Source organism: Notolabrus celidotus, chromosome 8 (genome assembly GCF_009762535.1).
Source record: "Notolabrus celidotus isolate fNotCel1 chromosome 8, fNotCel1.pri, whole genome shotgun sequence".
Taxonomy (NCBI): domain Eukaryota; kingdom Metazoa; phylum Chordata; class Actinopteri; order Labriformes; family Labridae; genus Notolabrus; species Notolabrus celidotus.
In genome coordinates, this window is record NC_048279.1 from 10,829,184 (window position 1) to 10,847,648 (window position 18,465).

An 18,465-nucleotide genomic window follows, 5' to 3' on the forward strand; every position below is an offset into this window, starting at 1 on the left:
CACACACACACCAGCTCTTTTCATTTCTGCTGAAGGAGAAGAAGAGGAGACAGAGGAGAGAGGAGGGGGTTGCGATTGGTTTCAGGGTTCCAGCCCACTTGATTGGCAGCTGGCAGCATATGGAGCTGTGAGGAAGGTTTGCCCACGCTCACTTCTGAGGAAACAAATATTTGCCTGAAGGGGAGAGTGAGAGAGTGAGAGAAAAAAATATTAATTAGTTTGCAGACGCGGCAAGAGATAAAAGTCGGCAAGACGTATCCATCAAAAGGCTGCAGAGTTAGCTGCAAAATGGAAATTTTCCCCAAGTTGACAGATCCAGTAGGCTGCTGGCAGAGCTGAGGGGGAGAACACATGCGCACAGGGGAAGCACTGAGGTGCACAACACAAGGGCCCGACGTGGAGTCTACATTAACATCTGTGCATACGTTAACATATTCTGAGTAGAATTAACATTTAGGCTTGCATCTTTCACGGTTGAGGAACATTTCTCTAGCCCTTCCAATTATTTCTTAATTATCATCTACACATCAGAACAGAGCGCAGTGGAGATGTAATCAACACATATGCAACACATCAGATGCATTCAAGGTAAACATATACAAATAACACTCAAGCGTTTTCAGTCAGCCTGCTATACAACACCAGCAAAGTAATTCCTACATTTTTTTGTAACATTTTCAAAACAAATTTTCCTTGGAATTTTCTATTCTCTTTGTCCTTAGGATTTTGCTCCCAATTTTATCAAAAAAAAGTATTGTTTTGCTCATTGACAAGAAACAAGCAGCTTGTTCGTAAATGTTCAAACAACTGAAGTAATATATATGCTGTACTACGGCAAGGTTAAGGTTAGGTTAGTGTGGAAGCCAAAGGCAGGGAGTACACGTGGCTTTTATTGTTAAATCCGAAGTAAAAGAGAAAACCTCCAGCAAAAGTCTAAATTATGAACACATTGGACAATTTTTAAAACAGTATTCAAATACAAGTGAAAATCTGACCTCTTATGCTGTAGCAGGAAGTCTAATAATTTATTGCCTGGCACAGCTTGCTGCACTGACCGTCTCGTTGCCACTGACAAGTTGCTAGTTTTGTTGTTGAGCCTGTAGAGTGTCCAAAACCAGAGACTGATCAACCAGACAGTAACTGGCAACCCGAACTAAGGCTGCAGATGTTGCAAAGTTGTACTGTGTGGGCAACTGTCCCTAATCTGAAGTCCCTTCCACTCAAACCCTGCCCAAAACTGCAACTTGTTGTCTTTACATTCCTCATTGGGGCAACTGAATTCATTAATCAGTTCCCAAAAACACATGAAAGAGCCTTGCGGTGCTTTGATACATGGCGTTCAGACACTGACCATGGGATTATGCAGCACTGATAAGGTAATTAACAGACTATGATAGTGTAATTAAGCAACATCTGAGAAGAAAGGCTGTTGGAGTGGCATGTTGGTGTGGGCGCACATCAAAGCCTGTGGCACTGCTTTAAAGGCAGATTGGCTGTGCAGAACATTTGGTTGAGCACGGTTCCTCTGCTAAGGTATCAACAGGGGCTGAAAGAAAGCTTGTTATGCCACAGAGAATTAGCTGACAACACCAAATGCCAGTATTGTGATGGAAATAAAATGCTTTTTTTGGAGCGGTTGTATAAAATGGACTGAGATCATATCGGGGAAGCACAGAGGCAGTAACTGATAGCCTCATTGTTAGAGAGCCAAACGGCGTCTTTCTCTATCTGTGCACAGTCTCAACAGATTTCACTGAATAAATGGAACTTGCATGAATTCACTTAGGTATTTACCTTGCTTTGCTTTATTGAGAATGCATCTTTGTGAGGTTCGTCGTCAGGCCTTGCAGAGTGCGCTTCCTCTGTTTCCCTCTCCCCCTCTCCTTCTGTGTGCACTGAACCAGCACAAATTCGGTTTTATTGTATTTGTTTGTTTATTTACTCTTATCTCTTTTCCATTTCAGAGGCTTCCTATCAGAGACCTGCAAAGCTCAGAAGCCGAGTGGCAGGGGAGCTGTGGGTTTACATTTGTGTGTGCAAGTGCAAAGTCTGTGTGTGTGCGTGTGTGTGTGTGTGTGTGTGTGTGTGTGTGTGTGTGTGTGTGTGTGTGTGTGTGTGTGTGTGTGTGTGTGTGTGTGTGTGTGTGTGTGCGTGTGTGTTTGTGTGTGTGTGTGTGTGTATTCAGGGGATTGGTATAAAATTAAAATACAAAAAGAAAAGAAACATTGGAATCATCACTTTTGTTATCTTCAGCTATGTGGTTTTTAGCTCCCACTGTTCACACACTCCTCCAGGGTGACGAAACAGAAAGCATTGAAACGTACTCACTCCATGACTCAGAGAATATCTTTTAAGTAACATTAAAAACACTTAGCAGAACTGCAAGGGTGTGAAACTTGTTTTAGGCATTGATAAAAGAATACTGTATCCAGCAACACACAGGCTCTGACCTCCAATTTGTACATCGACAAAGTGGTTTAACACATTTTACTCTAACCCATGTCCATTTGAATTTAATCCCTTACCTTTGAAACTGATCAGTCTTACATCAAAAAACATCTTTCAACTGTCTGAATTTCCCTTCATCTCACTCAAACACTTTTTCTTTCCCTTTTAAAGCTGGGGTTGGTAGTCAGATTTAGATACACTTTTTGTCATACTGGTCAAAATGATCTTTATGTCCTGATGGCAATCAATACATAATGTGTTCCTAAAAAAGAGCGAAGAAAAGCTGCTATCTACAGCCGGAGTAAACCTAGGAAAACACCAACCAATCACTGTTTTTTAGGTCCCAAAATTTTAAACCATTCAAATCCCATCCTGTCATTCTGCCCGCCTCCTGCGCGTACATTTCCCCGGCGTGTACTCCTCGTCTTCGTCCCCTGCCTCTGCTTCCCCTGACTCTACTGACTGCCCCTCTCGCTCAACCTCTGGCCTGTCCCCTCTGACCTGATGAGGTGCTTTGCTCAGGACTGTAGTCCGGATCAGAGTCTAAAAAGCTCTCACCACGGGGGCTCTGACAAGCAGAAGAATGAATGACATTTACTAAGTCCTACAGAAAATGTATATTTATTGTAGCGTCCGTCCAGACGCTGTAGTGATGACGAGCTGATTCGTGAACACGTTGAGCTTTACTAACCGGTCACTGTTGGCCATGCCCACGCCAACCAACAAAGCAACAATCAATGTTTGAATGAATGAAGAACTTCTCCTCTTGTCTCTCCTCTCTCCCACTCGCACACTCTTTACCTCTCCCGATGCCTTCAATAACTGTCAACACTGTAGGAATTAAGAACATCTACACTGAACATGTTTAACAAACAGTAGAGCTGTTACAGTATTATATGTGTTATAACTTTTCTCCTTATATCGTGTCACCAGTACAACTGGATAATGCTAGCATGACAGTTGTGAGTACTAACAATAACCATGTTTGTTTGTGTTTTTAACTTTCACTATGACAATGTTTTGGTGAGGACCGGTTTTGAATCAGTCACGACCATCTGGTCACAAGTCAGTGTCGCTCGTGCATGTGAGCGGGGGGCGTCATCTTGGAGGAGCTCTGAGGGGAAGGCGGGGAGGGGTTAGACGGAGTCATGAGGAAATGCTACATTCAAATTCATGCTAGTTTTCCGAGACAACCCTAGCTTTAATCCAACCAGCCAAGGTAGATTGCCATCCATAGATCCATGTCTGCACAAGGTTTTTGGCCTGTTGAAGGAAGCTTTACCTTGCCACTACTGCGCATTGTCCATCATCTATATAATATATCAAAGAGTATGGTCCTGCATTCTATGTTAACTGTCAGGAGATAATTTTAGCTCAGATTTGATGCAATATAGTTTTTTTTCAAGATTTTTTATTGCTTTGATCCATAGAAGCATCTATGTAAAAAGTGTTTAATGTTGGTTTTGGACCTAAAAACATGAGAAAGCATTGACTTGAAGTTTTCTTTGGCCCTATGTTTCATGGGAGTTTTTTTTTCTTTAGACATTCAAATAGCCAAAATTGGGATAAACAGAATGTGGTATGGATGCAGAGATGACATCTTTCCATTAACCCAAAGCATGGATACAAAAGCAAAAACTGTCGTAGCATAGGTCTCTCTTGCTTCGATCGCCATCATGCTGTAAGCATTGCACTGTGGCTTGCATGGCGCGCTTATGATGATGTGTCCTGCCACCCGAGAGTCATCTCCCACCCTCCACCAACGCTCTCCAACAGGCTCTTACACATTGCCATTTCAAGGAGTGATCTTTACACCCTTGTTAACTTTTATCTGCAATGTGTTACACACAGAGGCAGAATGGTGGGGCGAAGTTGTTCCGCCTATGATCTGCAGTTTAAGGTAGTAAAAGAGGCATAATGGGGGAAGGACTGAGACAATGGGTAGCATTGTAGCTGGTAGGAACAGATCTGGATGCATGTCTGAATGTGAGTGTGTGTGTGTGTGTGTGTGTGTGTGTGTGTGTGTGTGTGTGTGTGTGTGTGTGTGTGTGTGTGTGTGTGTGTGTGTGTGTGTGTGTTAAGCACTTCCACAGTGCTGTGATGCAAAGTGAAAACACACTGGAACATCCATAGTATGTTGCAAAAAAATGTATTTAAGTTAGTGGATTACATGTAAAGTCAATGTAGACAAGAATTCTTGTCGTTGAGAGTAGGCGCCAGCTCTTGTCAAGCGATGCAAATAATGTGAGTTGGGTCAGAAACCATCGCCCCGATGGCCAGCATGAACATCCTCCGGTGACGTATGATAAGAAGAATGTACCAGCAGAGCTTTATTCATCTAGAAAACGGAGGAAATATTAACAGTGTCTATGTGCAGCAACACTGAACTGTATGACACCATCTGTTATTGTTTTGTTAAATCGATACAAGAATAAAAGGGAGCTAGATGGAGGAGGGTGAGTGAGGAGGTCAGATTATTTGGTAAGTTGTGAGAACCTTTGTCTGTTACCTAATTCGAGCTATCAGTTTGCTCTGCCCCAATTAGCATCACATTTTAGTACTCACGAATGGAGCTAGTTAGTGGCGCACATTAAGCGAGTAAACAGAAAATTTTGCTGTTCAAATGCACACAAATAAGACAAGCAAATGATTTTATGTGCATCTGGTGCAAATACGACATCACTCCACTGTGGAGTTCAATGTGTTAGTACAAGGGCGTGATGACAGAACTTGACGGCACTGACGTGGCAGTATGTAAACAAGTGCTGTGGTGCCTGTTGGGTTTACAGCCTGGCAACACTGAAGTCAGGTTTTGGTTGTGAGTCAGTATCTTGTTTTTAAATGAAAAAGTAGAAAGTTCTTAAGGTATATCAAAATACCAACATGCATACTTAACCATCATTTAAGCACCGAAGATCAATTAAATTATTTACAAGACATTATTTTTTTCAAAAAGGAAAAAAAAGAGTTCCTTTACTGTATTCACAAATGCACACAACTCCTCAAAATTTCCCAAAGTATTGAGTATATGTAACCAGCTGAAATGTTCTTCCTGACTTAACCCTGGATCTTTCCTGCCAAACCCAGGTAACATTTTTTACATGGAGTTGGTGAAAGCAGATGTGAGAAAGCAGCAGGCAGTTGCAGTACAGATTCTAAAAAAGCAAACAAGTTAACTTATGTGTAAGAATAGATCAAATCCAACCCAAAAAGTAAATCACATAATATTTTTGGTAAAAACAGAGAGGTCTTGAGCTATTTTTTAGAGTGTACTCAAATACTGATGGTTTGAGACGGTGCAGTAAAGAAGCATCAATCACTGCCTCATTACTGCCACCACAGACGTCCTCACTAGTCAGCCCAAGTGCTGGAGTGTGTGTGTGTATGAGAGAGAGAGAGAGAGAGAGAGAGAGAGAGAGAGAGAGAGAGAGAGAGAGAGAGAGAGAGAGAGAGAGAGAGAGAGAGAGTCTCTGGTCTGCTCAGGAGGAGAGAGCTCACGATCTCGCCAGGATCTGAACTGCCTCTTTGATCTCCCAAAGCCAAACAGAGGGAGAGAGACGCTCGCCCCTCACAGAGAGGATTAAATATCCCTGAGTCGGGACATCACAACTCCCTCTCCCCCCTCCAACCCTCCTCTCCCTCCATCCCTCCTTCCTCTGCTCCCTTCCTCCTCCCGTCCACCCTGGTTATCACTGAGTCTCAAGGGGGGCAGGAGGGAAAGGAGAGGGAGCGAGGAGGAGGAGAAGAAAAGTTAAGGAGAAACTGCGGTTTAAAAAACCCAAGAGGACATCTGGGTCCACGAGGACTTTGACTGTTTCACCCACACAGGTCAAAGTCTGGATAGGTCACCACTTCGCCCTGGAGCTCTTTGTGTGTACGTGCATTTTATGTCTTTATGTGTGCGAGTATATCTAAATAGTCAGAAAGTACAGGATTTGTTTAAGAGAGCGGAGCTAGATGAAAGAGTGCAGGAGGTCTGAGCTGTTGTGCTAACCCCCGTATGCTCAGAGGTGCCCTGTGTGACTTCCACCCCACACACAACTCAGAGAAACACTTCCATGAGAGGCTTTGATTTCTCACAAACAGAAATATGTTTGTTTCCAGTATACACGCTTTTTTTTCCACTGTATTTCTGCAGCATCAACACACTGTGAGTCTGTTACTGCACTGCTTCAGATAATGTTCACTCCAAAGCAGGATGGTCTGTCTTCTAAATATTTTAGGTTACCCCCTTTTTTATGCTTTTAATCTTCATTAAAGCCCCAGTCAGGAGTTTTGACTGGTTATGAAACAGATTGAAACTACAGTGATGCCTCTTTTTGACCTATCAAAGAAAACAAAACCATGAAGGACAAGATTGACTATTTGTAGAGTTATAGTATTTCATCATTTTGAATGCCTAAAAACAACAATAAGGGCTTATGTGTCAGATGAGACGAATGACAGAACGTTAAAGAATCAGCCTTTTTAACAACTTTTTCAACAGTAAATATTCAGTGAGTGATATGTTTTACTCAGGCAGCAACCTCCGGTCTAAAAATATGAGTCCAGTGTGGACTCATATTGCTATTGCTTGAAACTGCAGTTCATCGAGGATCCACTTGAGGCTTGCTCCGGAAGTACCATAAACCACATACACATCAATTTAAAAAAGCCGATCTTTACAGCAGAAATAAACATGTTTACAGCCTGGTACAAAAGACAAGTGTAGTCTAGATAGCTGATTTATCGATCGGCACACACTGTGCAGGGGATGCATTTTTTTACAACGGAGCAATTTTGAAGATATTTAGATTACGAGTCTTCCAATGAAAAGCACAGCTGACTTGATTGACAGGAGGAGGCTCAAAGCCAGCCGCTTTACGTCACAATCGCTCGACAGCAGCAATATGGCTTCCGCTGACGATTGGCCTCATAACAGCGCTTCAGAAACAGATGGGTGACATCACGGATACTACGTCCATATTTCATACTGTCTATGGTTTTACTGGTAAAGAAAACTCAATGACATTATTTGTCAGACCACCCTACTTACACATGTTCAGGACAAAATAAGCAAAGATAAAAAGATGTCTCTTTGTCCAGAGAGGGTGCCAAAACTTGCACAAACAGAAAGTTCCTCACGGCAGCTTTAAAAGACCATACACAGGGTTCCCACTCTTTTCCAGAGATCATTTTCCAGGACATTTCCAGGACATTTTCATTGATGATCAAGCTGGTATGACAGTCTAAATTTAGTTCCTAATTTAGTTTCTAAATAGTCTAATACGTTCCTCTCAGTGGAAGTCTACATTGGAGGACATGTATTCTATGGCAATCAATGAAATCATCTCTTACATACTTAAAAATGATGGCAAATTGATAATAGAATAATGCAACCACAGCTGTACAGCACTTCGCTTTATTAGTGCAACCAAGTAACAATGATGGGCAACTCTCATCTCAGCTTTCTCTTTTCTCAAAAAATATAAAATGAGCTAAGAAAAAAACAAAAGAGCCTGCAAAGGAATCAGGAAGCTGCCTTACTGAAATAATTAAATAATAATAATGATCAGAGGATCAGTGCATTAACGACCTAAATAGAACTGAATGACAAAATTGGCCACAAATGTTTCTCAACTAAACTCAGACTCAAAATATACCTGCTTAATCATGATATTCATCCTGCTAAGTGGTCGATATAAAACAAAGCAAATGTCAGTTTTTTTATTTGAGTTACTGTAAACTCTGAAAAAAATCGCACCGGTGTAAAGACGCACTCTGTATTTGAAGATCTCTCAGAGATTTAGAAAAATGTAAACTGTCTTCCTGCATGGCGATGTCTATTATGATCAGAAATGTCTACAACGTGGAGTTTCTGTGCAGCTGTGTCGCTCTTTTTGTTCCATTTGTTTTCACTATCCGGAGTTTGCACTCCTACTAGTTAGAGCAGAGGTTCTCAAAGTTTTTGGAGCCAGGGACCCCTTACAGGTGAGAAAATTGTCCAAGGCCCCCTCATAATTGTAACACAGATTAAGCCCATTAGTGATGTGTCATGATCAAAAGCTGCGGCTCTGAGAGCCGATGCTTTATAGTGCATCAGAAGAGCCGGCTCCCAGTTTTTTCCTTTCGCTGCTTAGCTCTCACAGTGCTCAGCCCCAGCTCTGCGCACAGCAGAACTTTGTTTTGATTGGTCAGCATGGTGGCCATGCAGCCAATCAAATGTGAGGATATAGGATTCAGGTGATGGAGGGGAGGCTGTGTATCGTGACTACATCTGTTCCTTCAGAGAGAGTCTTCTTGAAGTCCGGGCAAATGCTCTCTCAGAGGAGAAATTGGATCAGCCCATCCAAGTTGAGGCATCTGATTTTTCTCAATGCCAACCTGAGGACATTAATAATGTTTGCTCCAGTTTGGTTCTGGTCTCTTCGCTTGAGTTTGGTTCTGGTTCTGCTTGCTTAAGTTTGGTTCTGGTTCTGTTTGCATGAGTTTGGTTCTGGTTCTGTTTGCTTAAATTTAGATCTGGTTCTAACACTAACCCTAATCCTGACCCTAACCCTAACTTTAACTGTAATCCTAGACCTAACCCTAATCGTAACCCTAACTGTAATCCTAACCCTAACCCTAATCACAACCCCAACCCTAACCCTAAACACAACCCTAACCCTAATCCTAACCATAACTGTAATCCTAACCCTAATCCTAACCCTAATCCTAACCCTAATCCTAAACCTAACCCTAATCCTTACCCTAATCCTTACATTAAGGGCAACCCCAACCCTAACTGTAATCCTAACCCTAACCCTAACCTTAATCCTAACCCTAACCCTTATCCTAAACCTAACCCTAATCCTAACCCTAATCCTTACATTAAGGGCAACCCCAACCCTAACCCTAACCCTAATCCTAACCCTAACCCTAACCCTTATCCTAATCCTAACCCTAACCCTTATCCTAATCCTAACCCTAACTGTAATCCTAACCCTAACCCTAATCCTAACCCAACCCTTATCCTAATCCTAACCCTAACAGTAATCCTAACCCTAACCCTAATCCTAACCCAACCCTAGTCCATACCCTAACCCTACTCATAACCCTAATCCTTACCCTAAGGGCAACCCCAACCCTAACTGTAATCCTTACCCTAATCCAAATCCTATCCCTAAATGTAATCCCAACCCTAACCCTAACCCTAATAACAACCCTAACCCTAACCCTAATCACAACCTAACCCTAATCACAACCTAACCCTAATCCTAATCCTAATCCTAACCCTAATCACAACCCTAACCCTAACCTTAATCCTAATCCTTACCCTAAAGGCTGATTTATACTTCTGAGTTGAATCAACGGCATACCCTACGCCGGGGGTCCGTGTAGCTCCCGTACCTACGCCGAGGCCTACACATGTAGCTGACGTGCACCTCCTCCAAAATGTAACTCCCCGTAGAGCCGACGCAGACCGCAAGCTCTGTGATTGGTCCGCTCGGCGGCTTTGTCTTTCCCGCATTTACAGCACTTCCGGGATCCCGGACATCGGCCGCACATCGGCCGTGTATTTCATCTCCTCCTCTCTATTCTTCATGTAATCATGTCTGTATGATAAACAGCAACATGTATCAGCTGTAGATTAAAATAACACGCTCTGAATCTCTGTGGAAAAGTAAACAGAGATCGTAACGGGACCGGAAGCAGGCGGCCGGCTATCAGAGAGACCGCACTGCCCTCAGGCGTTTCGGCGGAGAATTGCTGCGCGACACAGACACACCGACGCACAAGTATGAGGGGCTCATGTCCGCGTCAGCCCCTGCTGCGTAGGGGCGACGCAGAAGTATAAATCAGCCTTAAGGGCAACCCCAACCCTAACTGTAATCCTAACCCTAACCCTAATCCTAAACCTAACCCTAACTCTAAACCTAAACCTAACCCTAATCCTAACCCTAACACTAACCCTTATCCTAACCCTAATCCTAACCCTAACTCTAAACCTAACCTTAACCCTAATCCTAATCCTAACCCTAACCCTAACCCTAACCCTAACCCTAACCCTAACTATAATCCTAACCCTGACCCTAATCCTAAACCTAACCCTAATCCTAACCCTAATCCTTACCCCAAGGGCAACCCCAACCCTAACCCTAACTGTAATCCTAACCCTAACACTAATCACAACCCTAACCCTGAGGAATCTGATTTTTCTCAATGCCAACCTAAGGACATTAATAATGTTTGCTCCAGTTTGGTTCTGGTCTCTTCGCTTGAGTTTGGTTCTGGTTCTGTTTGCTTTAGTTTGGCTGTGGTTCTGTTTGCTTGAGTTCTGTTCTGGTTCTATTTGCTTGAGTTGGTTCTTGTTCTGTTTACTTGAGTTTGGTTCTGTTTCTGTTTGCTTGAATTGGTTCTGGTTCTGTTTGCTTGAATTTGGTTCTGGTTCTGTTTACTTGAGTTGGTTCTGGTTCTGTTTGCTTGAGTTTGGTTCTGTTTCTATTTGCTTGAATTGGTTCTGGTTCTGTTTGCTTGAATTTGGTTCTGTTCTGTTTGCTTGAGTTTGGTTCTGGTTCTGGTTCAGTTTGCTTGAGTTCGGTTCTGGTTCTGGTTCAGTTTGCTTGAGTTCGGTTCTGGTTCGGTTCTGTTCTGGTTCGGTTCTGGTTCGGTGCTGGTTCGGTGCTGGTTCGGTTCTGGTTCAGTTCCGGTTCGGTTCGCTTGAGTTTTGTTCTGGTTCTGTTTGCATGAGTTCGGTTCTGGTTCCGGGTTCAGTTTGCTTGAGTTCGGTTCTGGTTCGGTTCTGTGTCGGTTCTGGTTCGGTTCTGGTCTGTTCTGGTTCTGTTTGGTTCGGTTCTGGTTCGGTTCGCTTGAGTTTGGTTTTGGTTCTGTTTGCTTGAGTTTGGTTCTGGTTCTTTTTGCTTGAGTTGGTTCTGGTTCTGTTTGCTTGAATTTGGTTCTGGTTCTGTTTTCTTGTGTTTGGTTCTGGTTGTGGTTCTGTTTGCTTGAGTTGGTTCTGGTTCGGTGCTGGTTTGGTTCTCGTTCAGTTCGCTTGAGTTTGGTTCTGGATCTGTTTGCATGAGTTTGGTTCTGGTTCTGTTTGCTTGAGTTCGGTTCTGGTTCAGTTTGCTTGAGTTCGGTTCGATTCTGGTTCGGTTGTGGTTCGGTTGTGGTTCGGTTGTGGTTCGGTTGTGGTTCGGTTCTGGTTCAGTTCTGGTTCGGTTCTGGTTCGGTTCTGGTTCAGTTCGCTTGAGTGTGGTTCTGGTTCTGTTTGCATGAGTTTAGTTCTGGTTCTGTTTGCTTAAGTTTAATTCTGGTTCTGGTGTAATGCTAACCCGAAACCTAACCCTAATCCTAACCCTAACTGTAATCCTAACCCTAACCCTAATCCAAACCCTAATCCTAACCCTAATCCTAAGCACAACCCCAACCCTTAATAATGTTTGCTCCAGTTTGGTTCTGGTCTCTTCGCTTGAGTTTGGTTCTGGTTCTGTTTGCTCGAGTTGGTTCTGTTTCTGTTTGCTTGAGTTGGTTCTGGTTCTGTTTGCTTAAATTTTGTTCTGGTTCAGTTCTGGTTCAGTTCTGGTTCGGTTCTGTTCTGGTTCTGTTCGGTTCTGTTTCGGTTTGCTTGAGTTTGGTTTTGGTTCTGTTTGCATGAGTTTGGTTCTGGTTCTGTTTGCTTGTGTTGGTTCTGGTTCTGTTTGCTTGAGTTGGTTCTGTTTCTGTTTGCTTGAGTTGGTTCTGGTTCTGTTTGCTTAAATTTTGTTCTGGTTCAGTTCTGGTTCAGTTCTGGTTCAGTTCTGGTTCTGTTCTGGTTCTGTTCGGTTCTGGTTCGGTTTGCTTGAGTTTGGTTTTGGTTCTGTTTGCATGAGTTTGGTTCTGGTTCTGTTTGCTTAAGTTTAGTTCTGGTTCTAACCCTAACCCTAATCCTGACCCTAGCCCTAACTTTAACTGTAATCCTAACCCTAACCCTAATCTAAACCATAATCCGAACCCTAATCCGAACCCTAACTCTAATCCTAACCCTAATCACAACCCTAACCCTAACCCTAACCATAACTATAATCCTAACCCTAACCCTAATCCTTAACCTAACCCTAACCCTAATCCTAACCATAACTGTAATCCCAACCCTAATCCATACCCTAACCCTAATCCTAAACCTAACCCTAATCCTAACCCTAATCCTTACCCTAAGGGCAACCCCAACCCTAACACTAACTGTAATCCTAACCCTAACCCTAATCCTAAACCTAACCCCAACCCTAACCCTAATCACAACCCTAACCCTAATCACAACCCTAACCCTAACCCTAATCCTAACCCTAATCACAACCCTAACCCTAATCAAACCCTAACCCTTACCCTAACCCTAATCCTAAACCTAACCCTAATCCTAATCCTAACCCTAATCCTAAACACAACCCTAACCCTAACCCTAACCGTAATCCTAACCCTAGGGTTAGGCCTTCAGCCGCTCTGCTCCCCAGCTCTGGAACTCTCTCCCACCTGACCTCCGTAATACTGACTCACTCCCACATTTTAAATCCAAACTCAAAACCCATCTGTTTAAACTGGCTTATTCCATCTGACTACAACTCCTCTGTCCATTCACTTAAAACTTTTTAAATTGTGTTTTATTTACTGTTTGCTACTTAAACTCTGTTTGTTTTTAATGTTGTAAGGTGACCTTGAGTGCCAAGAAAGGCGCCTATAAATAAAATGCATTATTATTATTATTATTACTACAGCATGGTTTTATATGTAGTTTTAATGAAATTGACCAATTTAATTCATCATATTTATAGCAATGTGGTATTGTTTCTGACCAGGTGATTCAACCGGGTATAACATATATCTGGGAATGACACTTCAGACCATTGATTGGGATCACTCATCCATTCTTTTGTAACGTATGGTCAACAATCTGATCCTATTCTGTTAAGTTTATTAATGTATTGTTCTTTGTCAATTTACAGTAATGACTCAATGAAGCACAAGAATTGTTAGCTTTAGCATCAGAGTTTAACATTTTCACATTCGCAGTATTGGAGGCTGAAGGAAGATTTTTGAAAGCCAACTTTATGAATGGAATAATATGAAAAGGTGTTTGATTTACTGAGCCGAGTAAATATCTTTCAGCAAGATTTAGATATTTTTTCCTTGTGTCTCACCTCTAGCTCTTTAGAGAACACAGAAAACAATGCACACATGCAGTTCTTTGTAATCATCAGTTTCCACTCAACACTGGCACTGGTATGATGTGGCAGGAGACAAAGTGTGAGGGAGGCAAGTGAGAAGGCCTTTTTTGAAAAATGCCTGACGTGGGACACGACTAGTTCATTTGGGAGCACATGCTCAATTTTGAAAGAATTAAATATTTGAAATCACATATGTAATTTAAATAGAGTCTTTCAGTGAAGCACTACTGTTTAAAGACAATTACTATGTAGATGGTTGCATTTTAAAGCTAAGCAGTTACATCACTATTCAAAGTCACATTGATTCATAATAACTAAATATCGCAGCCCATGTGTGAAATACTGTAGCATCTCTTTTCTCAACAAAATTCTAAAGTAGCACAAAGTGTAAACCTTGATGCAGAGTACAGACACGCAGTAAAGTATAATACTCACTCACAGATATTAATTAAATGTTAAGTTCAGCATAAAGCACGTATCAATACATGACTTACACACAACTCTTATCTGTTTTACACACAAACCAGCCTTCATAAGCCCCCGATGTTACTTATCTAGCTAATTATAAAAGCCTCTTACTAATTACACAGAGGAGCTTACAAAGATGAAAAAAATGAGTGAAACAAGCAACCAGAGGATCTTCTGCATATGCAATAAGCCCCACATAGTGTAGTATGTGGTTTGACCTTAAATTGTAGAGCTGAATTATTGTAAGTGTGGACTGCGTAGCAACGACACAGTGCAGACGAGTAATATTATAGTTTCCTTCATGCAGGGTAAATAGAAAGCATGCCTGTTACATATTTTCCTTTTGCCCCTGCTGGCTGGGTATTTAAATGACAAAGTCCTGTGGAAGCTGATGGAATTATGACTCCTGACCATCAAGAGAAAATAGAAGGTTGTTGGCACCATTGTATTCAGGATGGCTGAGTGACAAAGTAACACAGGAGACCTGTGCTACAACCAAGCGGCTTCGGTCCGAAGAGCTAATTTCTCTATCGGCGCACACTGTACCTGGGGTATCTTTTGAACAGTTCAGAAGATATTAAGATTACGAGTTTTGCCCATTTAAGGACATGACTGACTTGACTGACAGGCGGGAACACTGTAGCTGTTGGCTAGGAGGCGCAAAGCCCACCTCTTTACCTCACACCAGCTCGACAGTAGGTTGAGTTCAGTATTTCCAATATGGCTCCTGGTTACGATTAGCTTCAAAATATCACTTCAGAAACAGATGGGAGACGTCACTGATACTACGTCCATTATTTATACAGTCTATAGCTTTTGCAACATTCAAAGTTAGTTTCCTGTAATCATGTGTGTAACTGTTTCCTTTGATATGGCAATTAATTTGTGGTATAACGAGAGACTGTGTTAAAATTGGCTCCATAAGTTATCACTGAATGTGAAGCCAAAATATTTAGAGCTCCCCTGCTGACTGGCTGCAGTATAAACCCCACCATACCTGTCCTCCAAATTAATAAGTGGAACAATGGTCAAACAATTAAATCAAAATACACTTCAAATACATTTTTCTAAAACATGGTTTCTGTCATTATCGTTAGTTGTTATCATGTTGATACATTTCCAAGTGTTTATTTTTCGGAGAAGTTCCATTTTAATATGTTTTTTTCGAATTTAAAAATAGGGGGTGTGATGTCATGATTGACACCTCTGTTGACAAATGCGGCTCCAGCAGCATTCTGTACCGAATCAGCAGAGTAGAGGAGGAACATTACGAGAAAACATAATTAACACTGACTCAAGAGTCACTGAACTTTCCATAACAATGAGTGTCTGCTTTAAATCATCACATGAATCTCTTCTGACTGTACCCATCTGAGGCATCATCAGCATCTTTAAGTTTAATACATGTTTTGGTTAGCGTGGCAAGGGTGTGACATCAGTCTTGCAACTTTACCAGCCAAGTTGCTTCTGTGCTTTAGGCTGCACCAGCACAATGTTAGCATCCAGTGAGGCAGTCTTTCGGCTTCTCATCTCACAATGGTCAGAAATGAAGACATTATGTCCATTCTACGTACAGTCAACGGGTTTAACTATAACTATGACCCTTATCCAGAAGAAGTGGTAACTTTTACAACAAAGAGCAGATCTGTTGTTCAAGTTTACATTTTTGTACTAGAGCCCTTTGTTAGCCGCACTCGCATGAACATATCTCGTATTCAGATTACCAACAATAGAAGTCAGGACGTCAATATGACATCATTTTGGAAGTTATACGAACATTGAAAAAATAACTATTGCCCCTCTTTTCCTCAAGTTCAAGCGACCCCCCTGCTTCCACACATCAGATGTGACAGCCGCTGGAGTATCCACTATTTCAAACTGGTCTCTGTCTCACTAAACTCTATTAGCTCTGAGGCAGTGAGCAGGGCGCAGAGGATGATAAGCACGTATGGGATGATGGTCTCTGTAGTTCCCACATCCCTTCGCTCTGCTCCACTGTGGCTGAAACAAAACAAAACTTTTTGCCTGGAAGACCTAGATTCACATCATAACATATCCACAACGGTATCAAGACACCTTTGTTTTTCACCATAATGTGACATTGAGAATACTGTTACATCTCTATGTAATACAATAGACACATTTTATTGAACATGACCTTTGAAATGATTTTCTGTCCATTTTAATAATTTTTTCCTGGTAAATCCCCAACTCTGTCTAAATCCTGTTGTATGAACATGTGCATTTAAATGTGTGTGTGTGTGTGTGTGTGTGTGTGTGTGTGTTTGTGTGTGTGTGTGTGTGTGTGTGTGTGTGTGTGTGTGTGTAAGAGAAAGAGAAGGAGAGTTCCTTGACTATTACCTCCAGCTGAGCAGAAGCGAAGGTCAGCGCTCTCTACCCGGGGTTAATACAATCACCATTACTGCTTCCTGCTGCTGTGCTGACTGAGGAGGAGGAGGAGGGGTGAGGGTGAGGGAGGAAGATGAGAGAGCAAGCTAGGGCAGACAGAGAAAGGGGCAACTTTGACATGACAGTGACAAATTGCCTAGCATTTATTCAAATAGTGTAATGTGATCTTTTGCCTGTGTTGTAATGTGTGTTTTCAGTGTTTGACCCCGCTGATGAGCTAACGCTAACAAGCTCTTGAAGTCTAGAAGGCAAGGTGAGTGGAGACAATGAAGCTGGTGGAACCTTAACTTGCACAAATAATATTAAATTTGACACGCAAATGCAAATTTGATCAAAATATCTGCCAGCTTATCATCAGAATAAATTATTATAAAATAAGGACGAAAAGTTGTGACATTTAAATCTATCAATGTTTAGATCTTAGCTATTTGAATAACTTTTACAAGCAATAGCTACAAAAGGAAAATTAGCATCTTAAACATATCTTTTTTTGCATGCCATTGGAACAACAATGTGGTATTTGTAGCATGGAGAGTTATTCAGGTTTTTTAACAAAGTGCTGAGGAACCCTTTGGAAGTAGGCAATGCTCTGCGCATACAAACAAACAGCTGCATTACAACTTGATTTGACAGATGAAAGTCTCAAAAAGAGTCAATAACTGACCTTGTGTTTTTTAACCAGCTTTCCTCTGTTCCCTCTGATTGATTGCTATCAGCATCACAAACCTGTTGGGTGAAACACGAACAGTCAAGGACAGTCCCACTTAGCTGTACAATAGTTTTGAAGCAATCTCTGTTAGCACTTAGAGTGGAGCTTGGTGACAAGTGTACTGGTTTCCATTATAAAATGTTTGTAGTCCATGTAGTTGTGACTAATTACATATTAGTAGGCTTTTGTGTGTGCAAGAAAAAGCAATCTGTGATGCGTACGAAGGTAGACGAACAGCCATCATCCACAATGATCAATCATACCTGCTATTGCTTGGAATATTTTTCAAAAATCTTTTTCTCACAGATATCAGCACGAAAGAACGGCTAACAACCAGTTCTAGATAAATATTTCAACTTCATCGAAACATCTGCCGAGTTAGACAGCACCAGAAATGATTGACCTATATTCAACCAACAAGCATTTAAAAAGTGTTTCTCCAGAGGACAGACCTGACATAGCTTGGATATATACTTTTTAAGAAACTACTTCATGATGCTCCTATTTCAGCAAATATCTAAACCATTCACTGCAAGTTACTCACATTTTTTTCAGTGTTCTTTGTGCTAACGAAAGCCAGGGTGAAGTCTCTGTGTAACTCACCAGTTACTGTGATATTCAGACACACCACTAACAGATAAATCATAATTCTGCAGTCCTACCTGGAGGGTCACTTTTGCTTTTGATCAGAACACAGCTGCTTCTCAAGTTGCAAACTGGAAAGTGTAGCAGGAGACATGTATTGCTAACTAGCTACACCTGACCATAGTTCCCAAAGGCATATATTGACATCAGGTTGTAGTTGGAATTGGATTCTAAACAGTAGCATGTCAACTTCAGTGAAACCTACATGGCCCCTATGCAGATGTAGGTATATTAAAACCATAGTGGATCCGTAACGTCACCCATCTGTTTCTGAAGCGTGGTTTTGAGGCCAATTGTCGGTGGCAGCCATATTACTGCTGTCGAGCGATTGTGACGTAAAGAGGCGGGCTTTGAGCCTCCTAGCCAACAGCTACAGTGTTCCCGCCTGTCAATCAAGTCAGATGTGCCTCGCAATCACAATATCTTCTAAATTTCTGCGTTAGAAAAAAATTCGCCCCCTGTACAGTGTGTGCCGATGGAGAAATGAGCTATCCAGACTACACTTGTCTTTTGTACCAGGCTGTAAATATGTTTATTTGTGCTGTAAAGATCAGCTTTTTTGAATTTGTGTGTATGTGGTTTCTGGTACTTCCAGAGCCAGCCTCAAGCGGATCCTCAATGCACTGC

The 18,465-nt window shown here is 41.8% G+C and overlaps 1 long non-coding RNA gene across 2 annotated transcripts; it reads right to left on the reverse strand.

Annotated features, from left to right (window-relative positions):
* Positions 1-2: 2 nt before the first annotated feature.
* On the reverse strand, positions 3-18,069 carry LOC117817901. 2 transcript variants are annotated; one of them, XR_004632256.1, is made up of 5 exons: positions 17,856-18,069; positions 17,149-17,210; positions 16,437-16,570; positions 1,795-1,895; positions 3-174 (listed from the first exon to the last, which is right to left on the reverse strand). It is a non-coding gene; the product is annotated as an uncharacterized LOC117817901 (long non-coding RNA). The 2 variants fall into 2 exon arrangements; XR_004632258.1 differs by lacking the exon at positions 1,795-1,895.
* Between the last annotated feature and the right edge of the window lie 396 nt (positions 18,070-18,465).